Below are 14684 nucleotides of genomic sequence, written 5' to 3'. Positions count from 1 at the left end.
GGAGCAGTCTACACAAACAGCCACCTGAACTACTGTCCTACAAAGACAAACAGCATCTACACAAACAGCCACCTGAACTACTGTCCTACAAAGACAAACAGCATCTACACAAACAGCCACCTGAACTACTGTCCTACAAAGACAAACAGCATCTACACAAACAGCCACCTGAACTACTGCCCTACAAAGACAAGGAGCAGTCTACACAAACAGCCACCTGAACTACTGTCCTACAAAGACAAACAGCATCTACACAAACAGCCACCTGAACTACTGTCCTACAAAGACAAACAGCATCTACACAAACAGCCACCTGAACTACTGTCCTACAAAGACAAACAGCATCTACACAAACAGCCACCTGAACAACTGCCCTACAAAGACAAGGAGCAGTCTACACAAACAGCCACCTGAACTACTGTCCTACAAAGACAAGGAGCATCTACACAAACAGCCACCTGAACTACTGCCCTACAAAGACAAGGAGCAGTCTACACAAACAGCCACCTGAACTATTGCCCTACAAAGACAAGGAGCATCTACACAAACAGCCACCTGAACTACTGCCCTACAAAGACAAACAGCATCTACACAAACAGCCACCTGAACTACTGCCCTGGAAAAGACAAGGAGCAGTCTACACACACAGCCACCTGAACTACTGTCCTACAAAGACAAACAGCATCTACACAAACAGCCACCTGAACTACTGTCCTACAAAGACAAACAGCATCTACACAAACAGCCACCTGAACTACTGTCCTACAAAGACAAACAGCATCTACACAAACAGCCACCTGAACTACTGCCCTACAAAGACAAACAGCATCTACACAAACAGCCACCTGAACTACTGTCCTACAAAGACAAACAGCATCTACACAAACAGCCACCTGAACTACTGCCCTAGAAAAGACAAACAGCATCTACACAAACAGCCACCTGAACTACTGTCCTACAAAGACAAACAGCATCTACACAAACAGCCACCTGAACTACTGCCCTACAAAGACAAGGAGCAGTCTACACAAACAGCCACCTGAACTACTGTCCTACAAAGACAAACAGCATCTACACAAACAGCCACCTGAACTACTGTCCTACAAAGACAAACAGCATCTACACAAACAGCCACCTGAACTACTGTCCTACAAAGACAAACAGCATCTACACAAACAGCCACCTGAACTACTGCCCTACAAAGACAAGGAGCAGTCTACACAAACAGCCACCTGAACTACTGCCCTACAAAGACAAGGAGCATCTACACACACAGCCACCTGAACTACTGTCCCACAAAGACAAGGAGCAGTCTACACAAACAGCCACCTGAACTACTGCCCTACAAAGACAAGGAGCAGTCTACACACACAGCCACCTGAACTACTGCCCTGGAAAAGACAAGGAGCAGTCTACACAAACAGCCACCTGAACTACTGTCCTACAAAGACAAACCGCATCTACACAAACAGCCACCTGAACTACTGCCCTAGAAAAGACAAACAGCATCTACACAAACAGCCACCTGAACTACTGTCCTACAAAGACAAACAGCATCTACACAAACAGCCACCTGAACTACTGTCCTACAAAGACAAGGAGCAGTCTACACAAACAGCCACCTGAACTACTGCCCTACAAAGACAAACAGCATCTACACAAACAGCCACCTGAACTATTGCCCTAGAAAAGACAAGGAGCAGTCTACACAAACAGCCACCTGAACTACTGTCCTACAAAGATAAACAGCATCGACACAAACAGTGAATCTAGTCCATGCATATCAACCCTGACCACGGATCTGACCTATGACCCCTAAAATACTGATTCTGCACTCTGCCTTTGTATGACCTTAAACAGCTGTCTGGGTAATGAAACAGCAAAGAGCACTATGTAGAAATCTAAAGGTGTTGATCCAGATTTCTTGTTGTTTTTCTGTTTGATGGAAACAGTTTGAGAGTTCTAACTACATTCCAACTGTATTTAATGGTGTTGTGTAGTTGTGTTGTCATGTTGTGAATGTTGTATTGTAGTATCCAACTGTATTTAATGGTGTTATGTAGTTGTGTTGTCATGTTGTGAATGTTGTATTGTAGTAACCAACTGTATTTAATGGTGTTATGTAGTTGTGTTGTCATGTTGTGAATGTTGTATTGTAGTAACCAACTGTATTTAATGGTGTTATGTAGTTGTGTTGTCATGTTGTGAATGTTGTATTGTAGTAACCAACTGTATTTAATGGTGTTATGTAGTTGTGTTGTCATGTTGTGAATGTTGTATTGTAGTAACCCTCAACTGTATTTAATGGTGTTGTGTAGTTGTGTTGTCATGTTGTGAATGTTGTATTGTAGTAACCAACTGTATTTAATGGTGTTATGTAGTTGTGTTGTCATGTTGTGAATGTTGTATTGTAGTATCCAACTGTATTTAATGGTGTTATGTAGTTGTGTTGTCATGTTGTGAATGTTGTATTGTAGTAACCAACTGTATTTAATGGTGTTATGTAGTTGTGTTGTCATGTTGTGAATGTTGTATTGTAGTAACCAACTGTATTTAATGGTGTTATGTAGTTGTGTTGTCATGTTGTGAATGTTGTATTGTAGTATCCAACTGTATTTAATGGTGTTATGTAGTTGTGTTGTCATGTTGTGAATGTTGTATTGTAGTAACCAACTGTATTTAATGGTGTTGTGTAGTTGTGTTGTCATGTTGTGAATGTTGTATTGTAGTAACCCTCAACTGTATTTAATGGTGTTGTGTAGTTGTGTTGTCATGTTGTGAATGTTGTATTGTAGTAGGCCTAACCCTCACCAATTTTTCCAGTGAAGGAGAGAGATACCAGACAAGACACGGAGACAGCAAGAGAAGAATAGGATATGATGGAGAGAGACACCAGACAAGACACGGAGACAGCAACAGACGACACAGAGAAAGTGATGGAGAGAGGTAGAGGAGGCGAGACCGCAAAGTAGACTCTATCACTTAAAGCTTCTACAGGGATTATAATTAATGCACTGGTGGGTGCGTGTGTCCGTGCTATCGAGATAGAGAGATGGAGAGAGAGAGAGAGTGCTTGTTTAGGTACTGTGTTATTCTTTTATCGGTTTGGCTCATTAGACAGGTCATAGTCTATGTTTGAAGTTGTGGTTTTTGGCAAAACACTTTAGATGTATTCATGGTTTTAGCTGTTGAAATTCAGTCCCGGACCCCCTACTGGCTATGGGCTAAGCCACCAATGTCTTCACATCCTAGGGGAGAGAGAAGCTGCTAACCCTGGGGAGAGAGGAGCTGCTACCCCTGGGGAGAGAGGAGCTGCTACCCCTGGGGAGAGAGAGGAGCTGCTACCCCTGGGGAGAGAGAGGAGCTGCTACCCCTGGGGAGAGAGGAGCTGCTACCCCTGGGGAGAGAGGAGCTGCTACCCCTGGAGAGAGAGGAGCTGCTACCAGGAGAGACTGTGACCCTGCTTGGGAAGAGTTAACGATTGGTGATTGTTGAGGCACGATTGGCAGGAGCTTCAGTAATGAAGACTTGCTGAACTTGCTGATGTTTCACAATATGCCATGGCCGTCTCAGTCACCAGGTCTCAACACAATAGAACACCACCATCCCTCCAATAGAGTTCCAGACAGTTGTAGAATGTTTGCCAAGGCACATTGTAAGAGCTGTAAAGAGAGAGGGACTCGGAGAGAGAACAGGTAGAACCTGATATGTAAATGAGCAGAGCAAACAAAAGCAACTTTCGACGACCGAATGATCATTCAGACTCTGTTTCTATTGAGAGACAAAAGGTAAGACGACAATTGTTGTGTATATTAATATAGTTGGTGATATTGTTATGTGTATTCATATAGTTGATGATATTGTTATGTGTATTAATATAGTTGATGATATTGTTGTGTGTATTCATATAGTTGATGGTATTGTTGTGTGTATTAATATAGATGATGATATTGTTGTGTGTATTAATATAGTTGATGATATTGTTGTGTGTATTAATATAGTTGATGATATTGTTGTGTGTATTAATATAGTTGATGATATTGTTGTGTGTATTAATATAGTTGATGGTATTGTTGTGTGTATTCATATAGTTGGTGATATTGTTATGTGTATTCATATAGTTGGTGATATTGTTATGTGTATACATATAGTTGATGATATTTTTGGTGGACAGTGTTATAATAGTCCTACTCTCCTTAAAATGTTTTCGATATAAATTAGATGCGTGGGGTGAATTCGTTCTGTGCCCATCTGTGTGCCCCAGGGTGATCGCTCCTACACTATCTACAATCTAAAAGGGTTCTTTGGCTGTCCCCATAGGAGAACCCTTTGTAGAACCCTTTTTTTGGTACTAGGTAGAACACTTCTGGGTTCCGTGAAGAACTCTTTCCACAGAGGGTTCTACATGGAAGCCAGAAGGGTTCTGCCTGGAACCCAAAAGCGTTCTCCTATGGGGACAGCCGGAGGACCCGTTTGGATCCCTTTATTCTAAGAGTGTACTGTATCATAGGTCTATAGACTTGTCTTCTCAAAACAGGCTTAAAACACAACAAGCAACAAACAAACATGTTCTCTTTATAATCTACAGTTAACTCTTTTCACTCAGGAAGGTATGTTGTGTGAAAGAGAGACAAATAAATATTGTTCGAGAGACTAACAACAACTTACCCTTCCTCAAAACAGTTTGTGTGTATTCATTAGTGCCGACCGTAGCAAAACGTTTGGCAACAGAAACCGTTTAGGTCACATTGTACAGCGTTTAGAGTAAACGGTTTATGTTTTATTTAACATCTTAAAACTGTTGGCTGTGGAGTAAACTAATGAATACAACCCAGGTTGTCGCCTACGACTCGGCATGTTGATACCTGCCTCTTGCTGAAACCTGAACGTAGCCTGAGGGGTAAACTATGATACAGGCTTGATATACTGGTTTTCTAAAAATAGCCAGCTTCAGTTAGCTTCACATTCCAGCTCAGACCTCACCCATCAGAATATACAGAACAGAACAGAAAAAATCTACTGAGACAGGTTGGTGTAATGTTAGTATAGTGAAGGACAGTAAAACCCTCCTAACAGTCTACTACTACTGAGACAGGTTGGTGTAATGTTAGTATAGTGAATGACAGTAAAACCCTCCTAACAGTCTACTACTACTGAGACAGGTTGGTGTAATGTTAGTATAGTGAATGACAGTAAAACCCTCCTAACAGTCTACTACTACTGAGACAGGTTGGTGTAATGTTAGTATAGTGAAGGACAGTAAAACACTCCTAACAGTCTACTACTGAGACAGGTTGGTGTAATGTTAGTATAGTGAATGACAGTAAAACCCTCCTAACAGTCTACTACTACTGAGACAGGTTGGTGTAATGTTAGTATAGTGAATGACAGTAAAACCCTCCTAACAGTCTACTACTACTGAGACAGGTTGGTGTAATGTTAGTATAGTGAATGACAGTAAAACCCTCCTAACAGTCTACTACTACTGAGACAGGTTGGTGTAATGTTAGTATAGTGAATGACAGTAAAACCCTCCTAACAGTCTACTACTACTGAGACAGGTTGGTGTAATGTTAGTATAGTGAATGACAGTAAAACCCTCCTAACAGTCTACTACTACTGAGACAGGTTGGTGTAATGTTAGTATAGTGAATGACAGTAAAACACTCCTAACAGTCTACTACTACTGAGACAGGTTGGTGTAATGTTAGTATAGTGAATGACAGTAAAACACTCCTAACAGTCTACTACTGAGACAGGTTGGTGTAATGTTAGTATAGTGAATGACAGTAAAACACTCCTAACAGTCTACTACTACTGAGACAGGTTGGTGTAATGTTAGTATAGTGAATGACATTAAAACCCTCCTAACAGTCTACTACTACTGAGACAGGTTGGTGTAATGTTAGTATAGTGAATGACAGTAAAACCCTCCTAACAGTCTACTACTACTGAGACAGGTTGGTGTAATGTTAGTATAGTGAATGACAGTTAAACCCTCCTAACAGTCTACTACTACTGAGACAGGTTGGTGTAATGTTAGTATAGTGAATGACAGTAAAACACTCCTAACAGTCTACTACTACTGAGACAGGTTGGTGTAATGTTAGTATAGTGAAGGACAGTAAAACCCTCCTAACAGTCTACTACTACTGAGACAGGTTGGTGTAATGTTAGTATAGTGAATGACAGTAAAACCCTCCTAACAGTCTACTACTACTGAGACAGGTTGGTGTAATGTTAGTATAGTGAATGACAGTAAAACACTCCTAACAGTCTACTACTACTGAGACAGGTTGGTGTAATGTTAGTATAGTGAATGACAGTAAAACACTCCTAACAGTCTACTACTACTGAGACAGGTTGGTGTAATGTTAGTATAGTGAATGACATTAAAACCCTCCTAACAGTCTACTACTACTGAGACAGGTTGGTGTAATGTTAGTATAGTGAAGGACAGTAAAACCCTCCTAACAGTCTACTACTACTGAGACAGGTTGGTGTAATGTTAGTATAGTGAATGACAGTAAAACCCTCCTAACAGTCTACTACTACTGAGACAGGTTGGTGTAATGTTAGTATAGTGAATGACAGTAAAACCCTCCTAACAGTCTACTACTACTGAGACAGGTTGGTGTAATGTTAGTATAGTGAAGGACAGTAAAACACTCCTAACAGTCTACTACTACTGAGACAGGTTGGTGTAATGTTAGTATAGTGAATGACAGTAAAAAACTCCTAACAGTCTACTACTACTGAGACAGGTTGGTGTAATGTTAGTATAGTGAATGACAGTAAAACTCTCCTAACAGTCTACTACTACTGAGACAGGTTGGTGTAATGTTAGTATAGTGAATGACAGTAAAACACTCCTAACAGTCTACTACTACTGAGACAGGTTGGTGTAATGTTAGTATAGTGAATGACAGTAAAACCCTCCTAACAGTCTACTACTACTGAGACAGGTTGGTGTAATGTTAGTATAGTGAATGACAGTAAAACCCTCCTAACAGTCTACTACTACTGAGACAGGTTGGTGTAATGTTAGTATAGTGAAGGACAGTAAAACACTCCTAACAGTCTACTACTACTGAGACAGGTTGGTGTAATGTTAGTATAGTGAATGACAGTAAAACACTCCTAACAGTCTACTACTACTGAGACAGGTTGGTGTAATGTTAGTATAGTGAATGACAGTAAAACTCTCCTAACAGTCTACTACTACTGAGACAGGTTGGTGTAATGTTAGTATAGTGAATGACAGTAAAACACTCCTAACAGTCTACTACTACTGAGACAGGTTGGTGTAATGTTAGTATAGTGAATGACAGTAAAACCCTCCTAACAGTCTACTACTACTGAGACAGGTTGGTGTAATGTTAGTATAGTGAATGACAGTAAAACCCTCCTAACAGTCTACTACTACTGAGACAGGTTGGTGTAATGTTAGTATAGTGAATGACAGTAAAACCCTCCTAACAGTCTACTACTACTGAGACAGGTTGGTGTAATGTTAGTATAGTGAATGACAGTAAAACCCTCCTAACAGTCTACTACTACTGAGACAGGTTGGTGTAATGTTAGTATAGTGAATGACAGTAAAACACTCCTAACAGTCTACTACTACTGAGACAGGTTGATGTAATGTTAGTATAGTGAATGACAGTAAAACACTCCTAACAGTCTACTACTACTGAGACAGGTTGGTGTAATGTTAGTATAGTGAATGACAGTTAAACCCTCCTAACAGTCTACTACTGAGACAGGTTGGTGTAATGTTAGTATAGTGAATGACAGTAAAACCCTCCTAACAGTCTACTACTACTGAGACAGGTTGGTGTAATGTTAGTATAGTGAATGACAGTTAAACCCTCCTAACAGTCTACTACTACTGAGACAGGTTGGTGTAATGTTAGTATAGTGAATGACAGTAAAACACTCCTAACAGTCTACTACTACTGAGACAGGTTGGTGTAATGTTAGTATAGTGAATGACAGTAAAACCCTCCTAACAGTCTACTACTACTGAGACAGGTTGGTGTAATGTTAGTATAGTGAATGACATTAAAACACTCCTAACAGTCTACTACTACTGAGACAGGTTGGTGTAATGTTAGTATAGTGAATGACAGTAAAACACTCCTAACAGTCTACTACTACTGAGACAGGTTGGTGTAATGTTAGTATAGTGAAGGACAGTAAAACCCTCCTAACAGTCTACTACTACTGAGACAGGTTGGTGTAATGTTAGTATAGCGAATGACAGTAAAACCCTCCTAACAGTCTACTACTACTGAGACAGGTTGGTGTAATGTTAGTATAGTGAATGACAGTAAAACACTCCTAACAGTCTACTACTACTGAGACAGGTTGGTGTAATGTTAGTATAGTGAAGGACAGTAAAACCCTCCTAACAGTCTACTACTACTGAGACAGGTTGGTGTAATGTTAGTATAGTGAATGACAGTAAAACCCTCCTAACAGTCTACTACTACTGAGACAGGTTGGTGTAATGTTAGTATAGTGAAGGACAGTAAAACCCTCCTAACAGTCTACTACTACTGAGACAGGTTGGTGTAATGTTAGTATAGCGAATGACAGTAAAACCCTCCTAACAGTCTACTACTACTGAGACAGGTTGGTGTAATGTTAGTATAGTGAATGACAGTAAAACACTCCTAACAGTCTACTACTACTGAGACAGGTTGGTGTCAGTTTAATCATATAAATGGAGCAGACTGGACGTGGTCAAGTCAAATTCAATATATCAATATTCAGATATTATACTTCTACATTTAACATGTCATATGATAATGTAATTGTATCATAGTTCCACTATAGTGCAGTGATCCTCTACATTTCATATGATAATGTAATAATATCATAGTTCCTCTATAGTGCAGTGATCCTCTACATTTCATATGATAATGTAATTATATCATAGTTCCACTATAATGTAGTGATCCTCTACATTTCATATGATAATGTAATTGTATCATAGTTCCACTATAATGTAGTGATCCGCTACATTTCATATGATAATGTAATTATATCATAGTTCCTCTATAGTGTAGTGATCCTCTACATTTCATGTGATAATGTAATTGAGCCACTTCACAATTCCAACCAAGTGACCCAATTGGTGCCAATGGCGCGATGCGTAGGTTGTTGGCCTTTTACATGTGAGACCTGGGTTCACTTCCCTGCCCAGCTGTTTGCTACATTGGTGTCAAAAGTGGTATGGTGTCTGTGAGGTCATCAGAATGCATGGACCGGATGTGGGAGGGGTCTGAGTAGTCGAAGCACGGGACTAATTAGCACTGATACTGTGTTAACCCTATTTATACTGATGCTGGGTTAACACTATTAATACTGATACTGTGTTAACCCTATTGATACTGATACTGGGTTAACCCTACTGATACTGATACTGGGTTAACACTATTAACACTGATACTGGGTTAACACTATTTATACTGATACTGGGTTAACACTATTGATACTGATACTGGGTTAACACTATTGATACTGATACTGGGTTAACCCTATTGATACTGATACTGTGTTAACCCTATTGATACTGATACTGGGTTAACCCTACTGATACTGATACTGGGTTAACACTATTGATACTGATACTGGGTTAACCCTACTGATACTGATACTGGGTTAACACTATTTATACTGATACTGGGTTAACCCTATTAACACTGATACTGGGTTAACACTATTGATACTGATACTGGGTTAACCCTATTGATACTGATACTGGGTTAACCCTATTGATACTGATACTGGGTTAACACTATTGATACTGATACTGGGTTAACACTATTGATACTGATACTGGGTTAACCCTATTGATACTGATACTGGGTTAACCCTATTGATACTGATACTGGGTTAACCCTATTGATACTGATACTGGGTTAACCCTATTTATACTGATACTGGGTTAACACTATTGATACTGATACTGGGTTAACCCTATTGATACTGATACTAGGTTAACACTATTGATACTGATACTGGGTTAACACTATTAATACTGATACTGGGTTAACACTATTAACACTGATACTGGGTTAACCCTATTAATACTGATACTGGGTTAACACTATTGATACTGATACTGGGTTAACCCTATTAATACTGATACTGGGTTAACACTATAGATACTGATACTGGGTTAACACTATTGATACTGATACTGGGTTAACACTATTGATACTGATACTGGGTTAACACTATTAATACTGATACTGGGTTAACACTATTGATACTGATACTGGGTTAACCCTATTGATACTGATACTGGATTAACCCTATTAATACTGATACTGGGTTAACACTATTAATACTGATACTGGGTTAACACTATTGATACTGATACTGGGTTAACCCTATTGATACTGATACTGGGTTAACACTATTAACACTGATACTGGGTTAACACTATTGATACTGATACTGGGTTAACACTATTGATACTGATACTGGGTTAACACTATTGATACTGATACTGGGTTAACACTATTGATACTGATACTGGGTTAACACTATTGATACTGATACTGGGTTAACACTATTGATACTGATACTGGGTTAACACTATTGATACTGATACTGGGTTAACCCTATTGATACTGATACTGGGTTAACACTATTAATACTGATACTAGGTTAACCCTATTGATACTGATACTGGGTTAACCCTATTGATACTGATACTGGGTTAACCCTATTGATACTGATACTGGGTTAACCCTATTGATACTGATACTGGGTTAACACTATTAATACTGATACTGGGTTAACACTATTGATACTGATACTGGGTTAACCCTATTTATACTGATACTGGGTTAACACTATTGATACCGATACTGGGTTAACACTATTAATACTGATACTGGGTTAACCCTATTTATACTGATACTGGGTTAGCCCTATTGATACTGATACTGGGTTAACCCTATTGATACTGATACTGGGTTAACCCTATTGATACTGATACTGGGTTAACACTATTGATACTGATACTGGGTTAACACTATTGATACTGATACTGGGTTAACACTATTGATACTGATACTGGGTTAACCCTATTCATACTGATACTGGGTTAACACTATTGATACTGATACTGGGTTAACCCTATTAATACTGATACTGGGTTAACACTATTAATACTGATACTGGGTTAACACTATTAATACTGATACTGGGTTAACACTATTAATACTGATACTGGGTTAACACTATTAATACTGATACTGGGTTAACCCTATTGATACTGATACTGGGTTAACACTATTAATACTGATACTGGGTTAACACTATTAATACTGATACTGGTTTAACACTATTGATACTGATACTAGGTTAACACTATTGATACTGATACTGGGTTAACCCTATTGATACTGATGCTGGGTTAACACTATTGATACTGATACTGGGTTAACACTATTAATACTGATACTGGGTTAACCCTATTAATACTGATACTGGGTTAACCCTATTTATACTGATACTGGGTTAACCCTATTGATACTGATACTGGGTTAACCCTATTGATACTGATACTGGGTTAACCCTATTGATACTGATACTGGGTTAACCCTATTAATACTGATACTGGGTTAACACTATTGATACTGATACTGGGTTAACCCTATTTATACTGATACTGGGTTAACCCTATTGATACTGATACTGGGTTAACCCTATTGATACTGATACTGGGTTAACCCTATTAATACTGATACTGGGTTAACCCTATTGATACTGATACTGGGTTAACACTATTGATACTGATACTGGGTTAACCCTATTGATACTGATACTGGGTTAACCCTATTGATACTGATACTAGGTTAACACTATTGATACTGATACTGGGTTAACCCTATTAATACTGATACTGGGTTAACACTATTGATACTGATACTGGGTTAACCCTATTTATACTGATACTGGGTTAACCCTATAGATACTGATACAGGGTTAACCCTATTTATACTGATACTGGGTTAACACTATTGATACTGATACTGGGTTAACCCTATTTATACTGATACTGGGTTAACACTATTGATACTGATACTGGGTTAACACTATTGATACTGATACTGGGTTAACCCTATTGATACTGATACTGGGTTAACACTATTAATACTGATACTGGGTTAACCCTATTTATACTGATACTGGGTTAACACTATTGATACTGATACTGGGTTAACCCTATTGATACTGATACTGGGTTAACCCTATTGATACTGATACTGGGTTAACCCTATTTATACTGATACTGGGTTAACACTATTGATACTGATACTGGGTTAACCCTATTTATACTGATACTGGGTTAACCCTATTGATACTGATACTGGGTTAACCCTATTGATACTGATACTGGGTTAACCCTATTGATACTGATACTGGGTTAACACTATTGATACTGATACTGGGTTAACACTATTGATACTGATACTGGGTTAACCCTATTGATACTGATACTGGGTTAACACTATTAATACTGATACTGGGTTAACACTATTGATACTGATACTGGGTTAACCCTATTTATACTGATACTGGGTTAACACTATTGATACTGATACTGGGTTAACACTATTGATACTGATACTGGGTTAACCCTATTGATACTGATACTGGGTTAACACTATTAATACTGATACTGGGTTAACCCTATTTATACTGATACTGGGTTAACACTATTGATACTGATACTGGGTTAACCCTATTGATACTGATACTGGGTTAACACTATTGATACTGATACTGGGTTAACCCTATTTATACTGATACTGGGTTAACCCTATTGATACTGATACTGGGTTAACCCTATTGATACTGATACTGGGTTAACACTATTGATACTGATACTGGGTTAACCCTATTAATACAGATACTGGGTTAACCCTATTGATACTGATACTGGGTTAACCCTATTGATACTGATACTGGGTTAACCCTATTGATACTGATACTGGGTTAACCCTATTAATACTGATACTGGGTTAACACTATTGATACTGATACTGGGTTAACACTATAGATACTGATACTGGGTTAACACTATTGATACTGATACTGGGTTAACCCTATTGATACTGATACTGGGTTAATCCTACTTGGGGCGGCAGGCAGCTGCGCTCCAACACTCTAGTGGTTCGTTAGAGCGTTGGGTTAGTAACCGAAAGGCTGCAAGATCAAATCCCTGAGCTGACAAGGTAAAAATCAGTTGTTTACCCCTGAACAAGGCAGTTAACCCACTGTTCCTAAGCCATCATTGAAAATAAGAATTTGTTCTTAACTGACTTGCCTAGTAAAATAAATAAATAAATAAATACTGGTTTAACCCTATTTGTGCGATGGATCGGGTGTTTTCCTTGTTCACCAGCGACTTGGGTTCACTGCCCTGCACCACTGTTTGCTACAATATTAATATCATAGACTATCTGTTAAAAGAAGAGACACCACAATATGAGTGAAAGGACTTCAGGATAATATCAGTGAGTGTTGATGTAGAGTTGTGTTCTGGGTTCATCCTTGTAGCTGCCTTTATCAACAGGGTGAAATGTAACAAATGACATCAGAGTTGGGAGGTAACCAGGTCCCTGTTGAAATCAACATGACAACCATTTCATTATTTCTCCAGAGCAGCAAGGGAATCTAGAGACTCAACCTTTGTAGAATCACAATCACCTTTATTCGCCAAGTACATTTGCACATACAGATGTAGGATCTTAATTTGAGTCAGTTTACTACAGCAGGAAAATATTCCTGCAGCAACAGGAAATGTGAATTATTATGTGGATTATAATTAATGGACATTTTTGTAGGGGTTACTACATTTTTCGTAAGGAAAACTCAAGTCTGAAATTTCTAAGTGGAAATTACAAACTTCAGAAGCCTTTTTAAACCTCAAATACACTACAAGTTTTACATTTCCTGCATTGCTGGAAAGTTCTTCTGTAGTGGGGGGTGATCAAATTAAGATCCTACATCTGTACACATAATTGTACATAGGGACATGTATGGGGGTCTATAACATCCAATCGCAGAGGTTTACATCAGCTGACAGTTGCAATGTTATTGCTAATAACTCAAACTGCCCTTTTCAGATAAAGACATAAACTCTGTACAGATGTAGGATCTTAATTTGATCACCCTGTTGCAGAAAAACTAAACTTGTAGTGTATTTGAGTGTAATTAAACTTTAGAAAAGGTTTCTGAAGATGATAAATTCCACTTTTCCATTTTTAAACTGTTCATTAATTATAATCCACACAATAATTCAAATGTCCTGTTTCTGCAGGATTATTTTCCTGGTGTAGCAAACTGGCTCAAATTAAGATCCAACATCTGCAGCAATATACCCCTCTCTAATGTATATGGCTTTATTGAGATTCACTTTTGACCATTTGACATCTTGTATTTACTGTTGTTAAGGCTGGTTGAATGAGTTGCCTGTGAAAGCTACTTCATCTGCAAGAAAACAGGCGGCTGCACCAGTGACTGTCAGAAGTTTTGTGATTTCCTCATATGAACGTGAAAGTAAGTGTGTTGTCTACGCAGTTACAAAAATGGCTGTTGAAACTGTGGCACATATTTCTCGGTAACATTGAATAAATGTGTTGGTATGTAGGAAA

The 14684-nt window shown here is 38.7% G+C and overlaps 1 long non-coding RNA gene across 1 annotated transcript; it reads left to right on the top strand.

Moving 5' to 3' along the window:
• Positions 1 to 3591: 3591 nt before the first annotated feature.
• On the top strand, positions 3592 to 14684 carry LOC115186655 (uncharacterized). The gene is made up of 2 exons (XR_003875822.1): positions 3592 to 3788; positions 14485 to 14684. It is a non-coding gene; the product is annotated as an uncharacterized LOC115186655 (long non-coding RNA).

This window comes from Salmo trutta, unplaced genomic scaffold (genome assembly GCF_901001165.1).
Source record: "Salmo trutta unplaced genomic scaffold, fSalTru1.1, whole genome shotgun sequence".
Classification (NCBI taxonomy): domain Eukaryota; kingdom Metazoa; phylum Chordata; class Actinopteri; order Salmoniformes; family Salmonidae; genus Salmo; species Salmo trutta.
The sequence above is the reverse complement of the archived record's forward strand: the minus strand, read 5'-3'. Positions and strand labels throughout refer to the sequence as shown.